The sequence below is a fragment of the Stenella coeruleoalba genome (genome assembly GCF_951394435.1).
Source record: "Stenella coeruleoalba genome assembly, contig: scaffold_62, whole genome shotgun sequence".
NCBI classification, from domain to species: Eukaryota; Metazoa; Chordata; class Mammalia; order Artiodactyla; family Delphinidae; genus Stenella; species Stenella coeruleoalba.
Genome location: NW_027646189.1, coordinates 1,231,474 through 1,248,134, shown reverse-complemented (window position 1 = coordinate 1,248,134; position 16,661 = coordinate 1,231,474). Strand labels below are relative to the sequence as shown.

The 16,661-nt window shown below is 43.7% G+C and overlaps 1 long non-coding RNA gene across 5 annotated transcripts in view; it reads right to left on the bottom strand.

The window, feature by feature from the left end:
* The window catches only part of LOC307181269, a 1,277,915-nt gene that overhangs the window by 88,252 nt on the left and 1,173,002 nt on the right, over positions 1–16,661 (bottom strand). Inside the window, exon 8 of one of the 5 annotated variants that reach the window (XR_013826285.1) lies at positions 3,307–3,367. The exons of the other annotated variants lie outside the window; for them this stretch is intronic. This is a non-coding gene — a long non-coding RNA (uncharacterized lncRNA). Of the gene's footprint in view, positions 1–3,306; positions 3,368–16,661 lie in introns of those variants that run through there. 5 annotated transcript variants of the gene reach the window in all.

The following is a 16,661-nucleotide window of genomic DNA, read 5'->3' as shown; positions in this document are numbered from 1 at the left end:
AATAAAAAAGACACAGCCACCCCAAAATTTGGGACGCCTCTGTTTACAAGAACCTCGTTTACCGTACAAGTTCAATATCACAGAAAGTGAAAAATGTATAAAGAACTTGTGGTACTTACGTACAATGCAGTATCACTCAGCAATGAAATCTATGTCATCAGGCCCGTAGCAGCATAATGAGTGGATTCAGGTACGATGATTCTAACTGAAATAAGTCACACAGAAAAAGAAACATCATAAGATATCACTAATACACGGAATGTAAACTTGGCTACACAGGAACTGAATTCCAAAACAGAACAGGGTCTCAAATTTAGAAAACCAACTTATGCTTGCTTAAGGGTTAAGGAGAGTTGGGGTGCTGCATAAAACCAGAGATTGAAATGAGCACAGATAAAGTTCCTTAAGCCAAATATGGAATAGAGAAGAGCTACTCCTTGCTCAACGAAATGGACTCAACACCGCATATTAAACGCCTAAGAATGTACCTGACTAGTAAGTATCTTAAAACCTATGGATTGCTATGTCTCCAAAAGTGAATCAAGCGTGTGTAGAGGGGCATAAACGCAGCAGCAGTGATAGGATTGGAGAGGTTCGGTGAGCAAATGAAGACCCTTTGAAGTCATATTGCATGGTACACATTACACGGGTCTCAACTCTCCAGATTTAAGGTATTCTTCCTTCAGCTAAAACATGCATGTGGAACCCAGAGTATGATCAACCGTGTGAACGGGAGATGTGTTCAAATATGTCTCAGTTTTCCTCCCCTGGTACACGGGTGCAACATTCCAGACGCTTTACTAACACTCTCCCCACTTGGAGAGTCAGCGCCTTTAACCTCCTGTTTGGCCCAGTTTGCAATTTCTGCGGAAGATGAACAGGAATAGGGAGAACCAATGAGAGACTAGCTGGAGGTGTCTGGACGGGCAAATTTAACTCTCATTTCCCACCAGGAAGAGGAAATAACCAAAGGCTCAGCGTGCCCTGCCGGAACCAGATTAGGGCCTGAAGCCTTCCTGCGGTGTTGCGGCCAGCTCACAAGAAAGCGAGTTGAAGAAAGGAGCTCAGGGGCACTGTAATTCACAAACCTGCAGAGTTATAAATGACAGCTATCGTCCAAAAATATACTGAAGTAAGGCTGCCAAGAGGACTTGAAAGAGGGGCAGAATTGCAGGAAACCGATTTCAGGAGGTAGACTGGAATTGCATTGAAAGCATAGGAAAAGAGGCAGAACGTCCACAATGATGCACTTGGCCAAAAAGGGCGTATGCGTTTTTTCCTGAATATATTCAGGAAAAAACGCATACGCCCTTTTTGGCCAACCAAGCAAGCTTGCAAAGGAAATCTGCACTACAATGAAGTCTCACTTCTCCCCGGTCAAAAGGGCCATCTGAAAAAAGTGTAAAATCCAGAAAGGCAGGACAGGCCATGGAGAACTGGGAGCCTTGTTATGCTGATGGGCGGGATGTAAATTGCCAACAGACACTCCGGAGAAGTGTATGGTGTTTCCTGAAACATCTAAAAAAATAAGCAACAGAGCCTAGGGCACTTCCACTTATGGTCCTATAGCTTAGGGAAATTAAAATTAAAAAGACACAGCCACCCCAAAGTTTGGGACGCCTCTGTTTACAAGAACCTCGTTTACAGTACAAGTTCAACATCGCAGAAAGTGCAAAATGGATAAAGAAATTGTGGTATTTACTTACAAAGCAATATCACTCAGCAATGAAATCTATGTCATCAGGCCCTTAGCAGCACAATGAGTGGATTCAGGTATGATGATTCTAACTGAAATAAGTCACACAGAAAAAGAAACATCATAAGATATCAGTAATACACGGAATGTAAACTTGGCTACACAGGAACTGAATTACAGAACAGAACAGGGTCTCAAATTTAGAAAACCAACATATGCTTGCTTAAGGGGAAAGGTGAGTTGGGGTGCTGCATAAAACCAGAGATTGAAATGAGCAAAGATAAAGTTCCTTAAGCCAAATATGGAATAGACTAGAGGTACTCCTTGCTCAACGAAATGGACTCAACACCGCATATTAAACGCCTAAGAATGTACCTGACTAGTAAGTACCTTAAAACCTATGGATTGCTATGTCTCCGAAAGAGAATCAAGCGTGTGTACAGGGGCATAAACGCAGCAGTGATAGGATTGGAGAGGTTCGGTGAGCAAAAGAAGACCCTTTGAAGTCATATTGCATGGTACCCATTCCACGGGTTTCAACTACCCAGGTTTAAGGTATTCTTCCTTCAGCTAAAACATGCATGTGGAACCCAGAGTATGATCAACCGTGTGAACGGGAGACGTGTTCAAATATGTCTCAGTTTTCCTCGCCTGGTACTCGGGTGCAACATTCCAGATGCTTTACTAACACTCTCCCCACTTGGAGAGTCAGCACCTTTAACCTCCTGTTTGGCCCAGTTTGCAATTTCTGCGGAAGATGAACAGGAATAGGGAGACCAATGAGAGACTAGCTGGAGGTGTCTGGACGGGCAAATTTAACTCTCATTTCCCACCAGGAAGAGGAAATAACCAAAGGCTCAGCGTGCCATGCCGGAACCAGATTAGGGCCTGAAGCCATCCTGCGGTGTTGCGGCCAGCTCACAAGAAAGCGAGTTGAAGAAAGGAGCTCAGGGGCAGTGTAATTCACAAATCTGCAGAGTTATAAATGACAGCTATCGTCCAAAAATATACTGAAGGAAGGCTGCCAAGAGGACTTGAAAGCAGGGCAGAATTGCAGGAAACCGATTTCAGGAGGTAGACTGGAATTGCATTGAAAGCATAGGAAAAGAGGCAGAACGTCCACAATGATGCACTTGGCCAAAAAGGGCGTATGCGTTTTTTCCTGAATATATTCAGGAAAAAACGCATACGCCCTTTTTGGCCAACCAAGCAAGCTTGCAAAGGAAATCTGCACTACAATGAAGTCTCACTTCCCCCCGGTCAAAAGGACCATCTGAAAAAAGTGTAAAATCCAGAAAGGCAGGACAGGCCATGGAGAACTGGGAGCCTTGTTATGCTGATGGGCGGGATGTAAATTGCCAAGAGACACTCGGGAGAAGTGTATGGTGTTTCCTGAAACATCTAAAAAACAAAGCAACAGAGCCTAGGGCACTTCCACTTATGGTCCTATAGCTTAGGGAAATTAAAATCAAAAAGACACAGCCACCCCAAAGTTTGGGACGCCTCTGTTTACAAGAAACGCGTTTACCGTACAAGTTCAGTATCACAGAAAGTGAAAAATGGATAAAGAACATGTTGTACTTACGTACAATGCAGTATCACTCAGCAATGAAATCTATGTCATCAGGTCCGTAGCAGCATAATGAGTGGATTTAGGTACGATGATTCTAACTGAAATAAGTCACACAGAAAAAGAAATATCATAAGATATCACTAATACACGGAATGTAAACTTGGCTACACAGGAACTGAATTCCAAAACAGAACAGGGTCTCAAATTTAGAAAACCAACTTATGCTTGCTTAAGGGTAAAGGTGAGTTGGGGTGCTGCATAAAACCAGAGATTGAAATGAGCACAGATAAAGTTCCTTAAGCCAAATATGGAATAGACAAGAGCTACTCCTTGCTCAACGAAATGGACTCAACACCCCATATTAAACACCTAAGAATGTACCTGACTAGTAAGTATCTTAAAACCTATGGATTGCTATGTCTCCGAAAGAGAATCAAGCATGTGTACAGGGGCATAAACGCAGCAGTGATAGGATTGGAGAGGTTCGGTGAGCAAATGAAGACCCTTTGAAGTCATATTGCATGGTACCCATTCCAAAGGTCTTAACTCTCCAGATTTAAGGTATTCTTCCTTCAGCTAAAACATGCATGTGGAACCCAGAGTATGATCAACCGTGTGAACGGGAGATGTGTTCAAATATGTCTCAGTTTTCCTCCCCTGGTACTCGGGTGCAACATTCCAGACGCTTTACTAACACTCTCCCCACTTGGAGAGTCAGCGCCTTTAACCTCCTGTTTGGCCCAGTTTGCAATTTCTGCGGAAGATGAACAGGAATAGCGAGAACCAATGAGAGACTAGCTGGAGGTGTCTGGACGGGCAAATTTAACTCTCATTTCCCACCAGGAAGAGGAAATAACCAAAGGCTCAGCGTGCCCTGCCGGAACCAGATTAGGGCCTGAAGCCATCCTGCGGTGTTGCGGCCAGCTCAAAAGAAAGCAACTTGAAGAAAGGAGCTCAGGGGCCCTGTAATTCACAAACCTGCAGAGTTATAAATGACAGCTATCGTCCAAAAATATACTGAAGTAAGGCTGCCAAGAGGACTTGAAAGCGGGGCAGAATTGCAGGAAACCGATTTCAGGAGGTAGACTGGAATTGCATTGAAAGCATAGGAAAAGAGGCAGAACGTCCACAATGATGCACTTGGCCAAAAAGGGCGTATGCGTTTTTTCCTGACTATATTCAGGAAAAAACGCATACGCCCTTTTTGGCCAACCAAGGGAGCTTGCAAAGGAAATCTGCACTACAATGAAGTCTCACTTCTCCCCGGTCAAAAGGGCCATCTGAAAAAAGTGTAAAATCCAGAAAGGCAGGACAGGCCATGGAGAACTGGGAGCCTTGTTATGCTGATGGGCGGGATGTAAATTGCCAACAGACACTCTGGAGAAGTGTATGGTGTTTCCTGAAACATCTAAAAAACAAAGCAACAGAGCCTAGGGCACTTCCACTTATGGTCCTATAGCTTAGGGAAATTAAAATTAAAAAGACACAGCCACCCCAAAGTTTGGGACGCCTCTGTTTACAAGAACCTCCTTTACACTACAAGTTCAACATCGCAGAAAGTGCAAAATGGATAAAGAAATTGTGGTATTTACTTACAAAGCAATATCACTCAGCAATGAAATCTATGTCATCAGGCCCTTAGCAGCACAATGAGTGGATTCAGGTATGATGATTCTAACTGAAATAAGTCACACAGAAATAGAAACATCATAAGATATCAGTAATACACGGAATGTAAACTTGGCTACACAAGAACTGAATTACAGAACAGAACAGGGTCTCAAATTTAGAAAACCAACTTATGCTTGCTTAAGGGGAAAGGTGAGTTGGGGTGCTGCATAAAACCAGAGATTGAAATGAGCACAGATAAAGTTCCTTAAGCCAAATATGGAATAGACAAGAGCTATTCCTTGCTCAACGAAATGGACTCAACACCCCATATTAAATGCCTAAGAATGTACCTGACTAGTAAGTATCTTAAAACCTATGGATTGCTATGTCTCCAAAAGAGAATCAAGCATGTGTACAGGGACATAAAGGGAGCAGTGATAGGATTGGAGAGGTTCGGTGAGCAAATGAAGACCTTTGAAGTCATATTGCACGGTACCCATTACACGGGTCTCAACTCTCCAGGTTTAAGGTATTCTTCCTTCAGCTAAAACATGCATGTGGAACCCAGAGTACGATGAACCGTGGGAATGGGAGAGGTTTTCAAATATGTCTCAGTTTTTCTCCCCTGGTACTCGGGTGCAACATTCCAGACGCTTTACTAACACTCTCCCCACTTGGAGAGTCAGCGCCTTTAACCTCCTGTTTGGCCCAGTTTGCAATTTCTGCGGAAGATTAACAGGAATAGCGAGAATCAATGAGAGACTAGCTGGAGGTGTCTGGACGGGCAAATTTAACTCTCATTTCCCACCAGGAAGAGGAATTAACCAAAGGCTCAGCATGCCGTGCCGGAACCAGATTAGGGCCTGAAGCCATCCTGTGGTGTTGCGGCCAGCTCACAAGAAAGCGAGTTGAAGAAAGGACCTCAGGGACACTGTAATGCACAAACCTGCAGTGTTATAAATGACAGCTATCGTCCAAAAATATACTGAAGTAAGGCTGCCAAGAGGACTTGAAAGCGGGGCAGAATTGCAGGAAACCGATTTCAGGAGGTAGACTGGAATTGCATTGAAAGCATAGGAAAAGAGGCAGAACGTCCACAATGATGCACTTGGCCAAAAAGGGCGTATGCGTTTTTTCCTGAATATATTCAGGAAAAAACGCATACGCACTTTTTGGCCAACCAAGCAAGCTTGCAAAGGAAATCTGCACTACAATGAAGTCTCACTTCCCCCCGGTCAAAAGGGCCATCTGAAAAAAGTGTAAAATCCAGAAAGGCAGGACAGGCCATGGAGAACGGGGAGCCTTGTTATGCTGATGGGCGGGATGTAAATTGCCAACAGACACTCGGGAGAAGTGTATGGTGTTTCCTGAAACATCTAAAAAACAAAGCAACAGAGCATAGGGCACTTCCACTTATGGTCCTATAGCTTAGGGAAATGAAAATCAAAAAGACACAGCCACCCCAAAGTTTGGGATGCCTCTGTTTACAAGAACCTCTTTTACCGTACAAGTTCAATATCACAGAAAGTGAAAAATGGTTAAAGAATATGTGATACTTACGTACAATGCAGTATCACTCAGCAATGGAATCTATGTCATCAGGCCCATAGCAGCATAATGAGTGGATTCAGGTACGATGATTCTAACTGAAATAAGTCACACAGAAAAAGAAACATCATAAGATATCACTAATACACGGAATGTAAACTTGGCTACACAGGAACTGAATTCCAAAACAGAACAGGGTCTCAAATTTAGAAAACCAACTTCTGCTTGCTTAAGGGGAAAGGTGAGATGGGGTGCTGCATAAAACCAGAGATTGAAATGAGCACAGATAAAGTTCCTTAAGCCAAATATGGAATAGACAAGAGCTATTCCTTGCTCAACGAAATGGACTCAACACCACATATTAAACGCCTAAGAATGTACCTGACTAGTAAGTATCTTAAAACCTATGGATTGCTATGTCTCCAAAAGAGAATCAAGCATGTGTACAGGGGCATAAACGCAGCAGTGATAGGATTGGAGCTGTTCGGTGAGCAAATGCAGACCCTTTGAAGTCATATTGCATGGTACCCATTCCACGGGTCTCCACTCTCCAGGTTTAAGGAATTCTTCCTTCAGCTAAAACATGCATGTGGAACCCAGAGTATGATCAACCGTGTGAATGGGAGATGTGTTCAAATATGTCTCAGTTTTCGTACCCTGGTACTCGGGTGCAACATTCCAGACGCTTTACTAACACTCTCCCCACTTGGAGAGTCAGCGCCTTTAACGTTCTGTTTGGCCCAGTTTGCAATTTCTGCGGAAGATGAACAGGAATAGGGAGAACCAATGAGAGACTAGCTGGAGGTGTCTGGACGGGCAAATTTAACTCTCATTTCCCACCAGGAAAAGGAAATAACCAAAGGCTCAGCGTGCCGTGCCGGAACCATATTAGGGCCTGAAGCCATCCTGCGGTGTTGCGGCCAGCTCAAAAGAAAGTGAGTTGAAGAAAGGAGCTCAGGGGCACTGTAATTCACAAACCTGCAGAGTTATAAATGACAGCTATCGTCCAAAAATAGACTGAAGTAAGGCTGCCAAGAGGACTTGAAAACGGGGCAGAATTGCAGGAAACCGATTTCAGGAGGTAGACTGGAATTGCATTGAAAGCATAGGAAAAGAGGCAGAACGTCCACAATGATGCACTTGGCCAAAAAGGGCGTATGCGTTTTTTCCTGAATATATTCAGGAAAAAACGCATACGCCCTTTTTGGGCAACCAAGCAAGCTTGCAAAGGAAATCTGAACTACAATGAAGTTTCACTTCCCCCCGGTCAAAAGGGCCATCTTAAAAAAGTGTAAAATCCAGAAAGGCAGGACAGGCCATGGAGAACTGGGAGCCTTGTTATGCTGATAGGCGGGATATAAATTGCCAACAGACACTCAGGAGAAGTGTATGGTGTTTCCTGAAACATCTAAAAAACAAAGCAACAGAGCCTAGGGCACTTCCACTTATGGTCCTATAGCTTAGGGAAATTAAAATCAAAAAGACACAGGCACCCGAAAGTTTGGGACGCCTCTGTTTACAAGAACCTCGTTTACCGTACAAGTTCAATATCACAGAAAGTGAAAAATGGATAAAGAACTTGTGGTACTTACGTACAATGCAGTATCACTCAGCAATGAAATCTATGTCATCAGGCTTGTAGCAGCATAATGAGTGGATTCAGGTACGATGATTCTAACTGAAATAAGTCACACAGAAAAAGAAACATCATAAGATATCACTAATACACGGAATGTAAACTTGGCTACACAGGAACTGAATTCCAAAACAGAACAGGGTCTCAAATTTAGAAAACCAACTTATGCTTGCTTAAGGGGAAAGGTGAGTTGGGGTGCTGCATAAAACCAGAGATTGAAATGAGCACAGATAAAGTTCCTTAAGCCAAATATGGAATAGACAAGAGCTACTCCTTGCTCCACGAAATGGACTCAACACCCCATATTAAACGCCTAAGAATGTACCTGACTAGTAAGTATCTTAAAACCTATGGATTGCTATGTCTCCGAAAAAGAATCAAGCGTGTGTACAGGGGCATAAACGCAGCAGTGATAGGATTGGAGAGGTTCGGTGAGCAAATGAAGACCCTTTGAAATCATATTGCATGGTACCCATTCCACGGGTCTCAACTCTCCAGGTTTAAGGTATTCTTCCTTCAGCTAAAACATGCATGTGGAACCCAGAGTATGATCAACCGTGTGATCGGGAGACGTGTTCAAATATGTCTCAGTTTTCCTCCCCTGGTACTCGGGTGCAACATTCCAGACGCTTTACTAACACTCTCCCCACTTGGAGAGTCAGCGCCTTTAACCTCCTGTTTGGCCCAGTTTGCAATTTCTGCGGAAGATGAACAGGAATAGCGAGAACCAATGAGAGACTAGCTGGAGGTGTCTGGACGGGCAAATTTAACTCTCATTTCCCACCAGGAAGAGGAAATAACCAAAGGCTCAGCGTGCTGTGCCGGAACCAGATTACGGCCTGAAGCCATCCTGCGGTGTTGCGGCCAGCTCAAAAGAATGCGAGTTGAAGAAAGGAGCTCAGGGGCACTGTAATTCACAAACCTGCAGAGTTAGAAATGACAGCTATCGTCCAAAAATATACTGAAGTAAGGCTGCCAAAAGGACTTGAAAGCGGGGCAGAATTGCAGGAAACCGATTTCAGGAGGTAGACTGGAATTGCATTGAAAGCATAGGAAAAGAGGCAGAACGTCCACAATGATGCACTTGGCCAAAAAGGGCGTATGCGTTTTTTCCTGAATATATTCAGGAAAAAACGCATACGCCCTTTTTGGCCAACCAAGCAAGCTTGCAAAGGAAATCTGTACTACAATGAAGTCTCACTTCCCCCCGGTCAAAAGGGCCATCTTAAAAAAGTGTAAAATCCAGAAAGGCAGGACAGGCCATGGAGAACTGGGAGCCTTGTTATGCTGATGGGCGGGATGTAAGTTGCCAACAGACACCTGGGAGAAGTGTATGGCCTTTCCTGAAACATCTAAAAAACAAAGCAACAGAGCCTAGGGCAATTCCACTTATGGTCCTATAGCTTAGGGAAATTAAAATAAAAAAGACACAGCCACCCCAAAGTTTGGGACGCCTCTGTTTACAAGAACCTCGTTTACCGTACAAGTTCAATATCACAGAAAGTGAAAAATGGATAAAGAACTTGTGGTACTTACGTACAATGCAGTATCACTCAGCAATGAAATCTATGTCATCAGGCCCGTAGCAGCATAATGAGTGGATTCAGGTACGATGATTCTAACTGAAATAAGTCACACAGAAAAAGAAACATCATAAGATATCACTAATACACGGAATGTAAACTTGGCTACACAGGAACTGAATTCCAAAACAGAAGAGGGTCTCAAATTTAGAAAACCAACTTATGCTTGCTTAAGGGGAAAGGTGAGTTCGGGTGGTGCATAAAACCAGAGATTGAAATGAGCACAGATAAAGTTCCTTAAGCCAAATATGGAATAGACAAGAGCTACTCCTTGCTCAACGAAATGGACTCAACACCGCATATTAAACGCCTAAGAATGTACCTGACTAGTAAGTATCGTAAAACCTATGGATTGCTATGTCTCCGAAAGAGAATCAAGCATGTGTACAGGGGCATAAACGCAACACTCATAGGATTGGAGAGGTTTGGTGAGCAAATGAAGACCCTTTTAAGTCATATTGCATGGTACCCATTCCACGGGTTTCAACTACCCAGGTTTAAGGTATTCTTCCTTCAGCTAAAACATGCATGTGGAACCTGGAGTATGATCAACTGTGTGAACGGGAGACGTGTTCAAATATGTCTCAGTTTTCCTCCCCTGGTACTCGGGTGCAACATTCCAGACGCTTTACTAACACTCTCCCCACTTGGAGAGTCAGCGCCTTTAACCTCCTGTTTGGCCCAGTTTGCAATTTCTGCGGAAGATGAACAGGAATAGGGAGAACCAATGAGAGACTAGCTGGAGGTGTCTGGACGGGCAAATTTAACTCTCATTTCCCACCAGGAAGAGGAAATAACCAAAGGCTCAGCATGCCGTGCCGGAACCAGATTAGGGCCTGAAGCCATCCTGCGGTGTTGCGGCCAGCTCAAAAGAAAGCGAGTTGAAGAAAGGAGCTCAGGGGCACTGCAATTCACAAACCTGCAGAGTTATAAATGACAGCTATGGTCCAAAAATATACTGAAGTAAGGCTGCCAAGAGGACTTGAAAGCGGGGCAGAATTGCAGGAAACCGATTTCAGGAGGTAGACTGGAATTGCATTGAAAGCATAGGAAAAGAGGCAGAACGTCCACAATGATGCACTTGGCCAAAAAGGGCGTATGCGTTTTTTCCTGAATATATTCAGGAAAAAACGCATACGCCCTTTTTGGCCAACCAAGCAAGCTTGCAAAGGAAATCTGCACTACAATGAAGTCTCACTTCCCCCCGGTCAAAAGGGCCATCTGAAAATAGTGTAAAATCCAGAAAGGCAGGACAGGCCATGGAGAACTGGGAGCCTTGTTATGCTGATGGGCGGGATGTAAATTGCCAACAGACACTCAGGAGAAGTGTATGGTGTTTCCTGAAACATCTAAAAAACAAAGCAACAGAACCTAGGGCACTTCCACTTATGGTCCTATAGATTAGGGAAATTAAAATCAAAAAGACACAGCCACCCCAAAGTTTGGGACGCCTCTGTTTACAAGAACCTCGTTTACAGTACAAGTTCAACATCGCAGAAAGTGAAAAATGGATAAAGAAGTTGTGGTATTTACTTACAAAGCAATATCACTCAGCAATGAAATCTATGTCATCAGGCCCTTAGCATCACAATGAGTGGATTCAGGTATGATGATTCTAACTGAAATAAGTCACACAGAAAAAGAAACATCATAAGATATCAGTAATACACGGAATATAAACTTGGCTGCACAGGAACTGAAATACAGAACAAAACAGGGTCTCAAATTTAGAAAACCAACTTATGTTTACTTAAGGGTAAAGGTGAGTTGGGGTGCTGCATAAAACCAGAGATTGAAATGAGCACAGATAAAGTTCCTTAAGCCAAATATGGAATAGAAAAGAGCTACTCCTTGCTCAACGAAATGGACTCAACACCCCATATTAAACGCCTAAGAATGTACCTGACTAGTAAGTATCTTAAAACCTATGGATTGCTATGTCTCCGAAAGAGAATCAAGCCTGTGTACAGGGGCATAAACGCAGCAGTGATAGGATTGGAGAGGTTCGGTGAGCAAATGAAGACCCTTTGAAGTCATATTGCATGGTACCATTCCACGGGTCTCAACTCTCCAGGTTTAAGGTATTCTTCCTTCAGCTAAAACATGCATGTGGAACCTAGAGTATGATCAACCATGTGATTGGGAGACGTGTTCAAATATGTCTCAGTTTTCGTACCCTGGTACTCGGGTGCAACATTCCAGACGCTTTACTAACACTCTCCCGACTTGGAGAGTCAGTCCCTTTAACCTCTTGTTTGGCCCAGTTTGCAATTTCTGCGGAAGATGAACAGGAATAGGGAGAACCAATGAGAGACTAGCTGGAGGTGTCTGGACGGGCAAATTTAACTCTCATTTCCCACCAGGAAGAGGAAATAACCAAAGGTTCAGCGTGCCGTGCCGGAACCAGATTAGGGCCTGAAGCCATCCTGCGGTGTTGCGGCCAGGTCACAAGAAAGCGAGTTGTAGAAAGGAGCTCAGGGGCACTGTAATTCACAAACCTGCAGAGTTATAAATGACCGCTATCATCCAAAAATATACTGAAGTAAGGCTGCCAAGAGGACTTGAATGCGGGGCAGAATTGCAGGAAACCGATTTCAGGAGGTAGACTGGAATTGCATTGAAAGCATAGGAAAACAGGCAGAACGTCCACAATGATGTACTTGGCCAAAAAGGGCGTATGCGTTTTTTCCTGAATATATTCAGGAAAAAACGCATACGCCCTTTTTGGCCAACCTAGCAAGCTTGCAAAGGAAATGTGCACTACAATGAAGTCTCACTTCTCCCTGGTCAAAAGGGCCATCTGAAAAAAGTGTAAAATCCAGAAAGGCAGGACAGGCCATGGAGAACTGGGAGCCTTGTTATGCTGATGGGCGGGATGTAAATTGCCAACAGACACTCGGGAGAAGTGTATGGTGTTTCCTGAAACATCTAAAAAACAAAGCAACAGAGCGTAGGGCACTTCCACTTATGGCCCTATAGCTAAGGGAAATTAAAATCAAAAAGACACAGCCACCCCAAAGTTTGGGACGCCTCTGTTTACAAGAACCTCGTTTACAGTACAAGTTCAACATCGCAGAAAGTGAAAAATGGATAAAGAAGTTGTGGTATTTACTTACAAAGCAATATCACTCAGCAATGAAATCTATGTCATCAGGCCCTTAGCAGCACAATGAGTGGATTCAGGTATGATGATTCTAACTGAAATAAGTCACACAGAAAAAGAAACATCATAAGATATCAGTAATACACGGAATATAAACTTGGCTACACAGGAACTGAAATACAGAACAAAACAGGGTCTCAAATTTAGAAAACCAACTTATGTTTGCTTAAGGGTAAAGGTGAGTTGGGGTGCTGCATAAAACCAGAGATTGAAATGAGCACAGATAAATTTCCTTAAGCCAAATATGGAATAGACAGGAGCTACTCCTTGCTCAACGAAATGGACTCAACACCCCATATTAAACGCCTAAGAATGTACCTGACTAGTAAGTATCTTAAAACCTATGGATTGCTATGTCTCGGAAAGAGAATCAAGCATGTGTACAGGGGCATAAACGCAGCAGTGATAGGATTGGAGAGGTTCGGTGAGCAAATGAAGACCCTTTGAAGTCATATTGCATGGTACCCATTCCACGGGTCTCAACTCTCCAGGTTTAAGGTATTCTTCCTTCAGCTAAAACATGCATGTAGAACCTAGAGTATGATCAACCATGTGATTGGGAGACGTGTTCAAATATGTCTCAGTTTTCGTACCCTGGTACTCGGGTGCAACATTCCAGACGCTTTACTAACACTCTCCCGACTTGGAGAGTCAGTCCCTTTAACCTCTTGTTTGGCGCAGTTTGCAATTTCTGCGGAAGATGAACAGGAATAGGGAGAACCAATGAGAGACTAGCTGGAGGTGTCTGGACGGGCAAATTTAACTCTCATTTCCCACCAGGAAGAGGAAATAACCAAAGGCTCAGCGTGCCGTGCCGGAACCAGATTAGGGCCTGAAGCCATCCTGCGGTGTTGCGGCCAGGTCACAAGAAAGCGATTTGAAGAAAGGAGATCAGGGGCACTGTAATTCACAAACCTGCAGAGTTATAAATGACCGCTATCGTCCAAAAATATACTGAAGTAAGGCTGCCAAGAGGACTTCAATGCGGGGCAGAATTGCAGGAAACCGATTTCAGGAGGTAGACTGGAATTGCATTGAAAGCATAGGAAAACAGGCAGAACGTCCACAATGATGTACTTGGCCAAAAATGGCGTATGCGTTTATTCCTGAATATATTCAGGAAAAAACGCATACGCCCTTTTTGGCCAACCAAGCACGCTTGCAAAGGAAATGTGCACTAAAATGAAGTCTCACTTCTCCCTGGTCAAAAGGGCCATCTGAAAAAAGTGTAAAATCCAGAAAGGCAGGACAGGCCAACGAGAACTGGGAGCCTTGTTGTACTGATGGGCGGGATGTAAATTGCCAACAGACACTCAGGAGAAGCGTATGGTGTTTCCTGAAACATCTAAAAAACAAAGCAGCAGAGCGTAGGGCACTTCCACTTATGGCCCTATAGCTTAGGGAAATTAAAATCAAAAAGACACAGCCACCCCAAAGTTTGGGACGCCTCTGTTTACAAGAACCTCGTTTACAGTACAAGTTCAACATCGCAGAAAGTGAAAAATGGATAAAGAAGTTGTGGTATTTACTTACAAAGCAATATCACTCAGCAATGAAATCTATGTCATCAGGCCCTTAGCAGCACAATGAGTGGATTCAGGTACGATGATTCTAACTGAAATAAGTCACACAGAAAAAGAAACATCATAAGATATCAGTAATACGCGGAATGTAAACTTGGCTACACAGGAACTGAATTACAGAACAGAACAGGGTCTCAAATTTAGAAAACCAACTTATGCTTGCTTAAGGGTAAAGGTGAGTTGGGGTGCTGCATTAAACCAGAGATTGAAATGAGCACAGATAAAGTTCCTTAAGCCAACTATGGAATAGACAAGAGCTACTCCTTGCTCGACGAAATGGACTCAACACCACATATTAAACGCCTAAGAATGTACCTGACTAGTAAGTATCTTAAAACCTATGGATTGCCATGTCTCCGAAAGAGAATCAAGCATGTGTACAGGGGCATAAACGCAGCAGTGATAGGATTGGAGAGGTTCGGTGAGCAAATGAAGACCCTTTGAAGTCATATTGCATGGTACCCATTCCACGGGTCTCAACTCTCCAGGTTTAAGGTATTCTTCCTTCAGCCAAAACATGCATGTGGAACCTAGAGTACGATCAACCATGTGATCGGGAGACGTGTTCAAATATGTCTCAGTTTTCGTACCCTGGTACTCGGGTGCAACATTCCAGACGCTTTACTAACACTCTCCCGACTTGGAGAGTCAGTCCCTTTAACCTCCTGTTTGGCCCAGTTTGCAATTTCTGCGGAAGATGAACAGGAATAGCGAGAACCAATGAGAGACTAGCTGGAGGTGTCTGGACGGGCAAATTTAACTCTCATTTCCCACCAGGAAGAGGAAATAACCAAAGGCTCAGCGTGCCGTGCCGGAACCAGAGTAGGGCCTGAAGCCATCCTGCGGTGTTGCGTCCAGCTCAAAAGAAAGCGAGTTGAAGAAAGGAGCTCAGGGACACTGTAATTCACAAACCTGCAGAGTTATAAATGACAGCTATCGTCCAAAAATAGACTGAAGTAAGGCTGCCAAGAGGACTTGAAAGCGGGCAGAATTGCAGGAAATCGATTTCAGGAGGTAGACTGGAATTGCATTGAAAGCATAGGAAAAGAGGCAGAACGTCCACAATGATGCACTTGGCCAAAAAGGGCGTATGCCTTTTTTCCTAAATATATTCAGGAAAAAACGCATACGCACTTTTTGGCCAACCAAGCAAGCTTGCAAAGGAAATCTGCACTACAATGAAGTCTCACTTCCCCCCGGTCTAAAGGGCCATCTGAAAAAAGTGTAAAATCCAGAAAGGCAGGACAGGCCATGGAGAACTGGGAGCCTTGTTATGCTGATGGGCGGGATGTAAATTGCCAACAGACACTCGGGAGAAGTGTATGGTGTTTCCTGAAACATCTAAAAAACAAAGCAACAGAGCCAAGGGCACTTCCACTTATGGTCCTATAGCTTAGGGAAATTAAAATTAAAAAGACACAGCCACCCCAAAGTTTGGGACGCCTCTGTTTACAAGAACCTCGTTTACAGTGCAAGTTCAACATCGCAGAAAGTGAAAAATGGATAAAGAAGTTGTGGTATTTACTTACAAAGCAATATCACTCAGCAATGAAATCTATGTCATCAGGCCCTTAGCAGCACAATGAGTGGATTCAGGTATGATGATTCTAACTGAGATAAGTCACACAGAAATAGAAACATCATAAGATATCAGTAATACACGGAATGTAAACTTGGCTACACAGGAACTGAATTACAGAACAGAACAGGGTCTCAAATTTAGAAAACCAACTTATGCTTGCTTAAGGGGAAAGGTGAGTTGGGGTGCTGCATAAAACCAGAGATTGAAATGAGCACAGATAAAGTTCCTTAAGCCAAATATGGAATAGACAAGAGCTACTCTTTGCTCAACGAAATGGACTCAACACCGCCTATTAAACGCCTAAGAATGTACCTGACTAGTAAGTATCTTAAAACCTATGGATTGCTATGTCTCCGAAAGAGAATCAAGCATGTGTACAGGGGCATAAACGCAGCAGTGATAGGATTGGAGAGGTTCGGTGAGCAAATGAAGACCCTTTGAAGTCATATTGCGTGGTACCCATTCAACGGGTCTCAACTCTCCAGGTTTAAGGTATTCTTCCTGAAGCTAAAACATGCATGTGGAACCCAGAGTATGATCAACCGTGTGAACGGGAGACGTGTTCAAATATGTCTCAGTTTTCCTCCCCTGGTACTCGGGTGCAACATTCCAGACGCTTTACTAACACTCTCCACACTTGGAGAGTCAGTGCCTTTAACCACCTGTTTGGCCCAGTTTGCAATTTC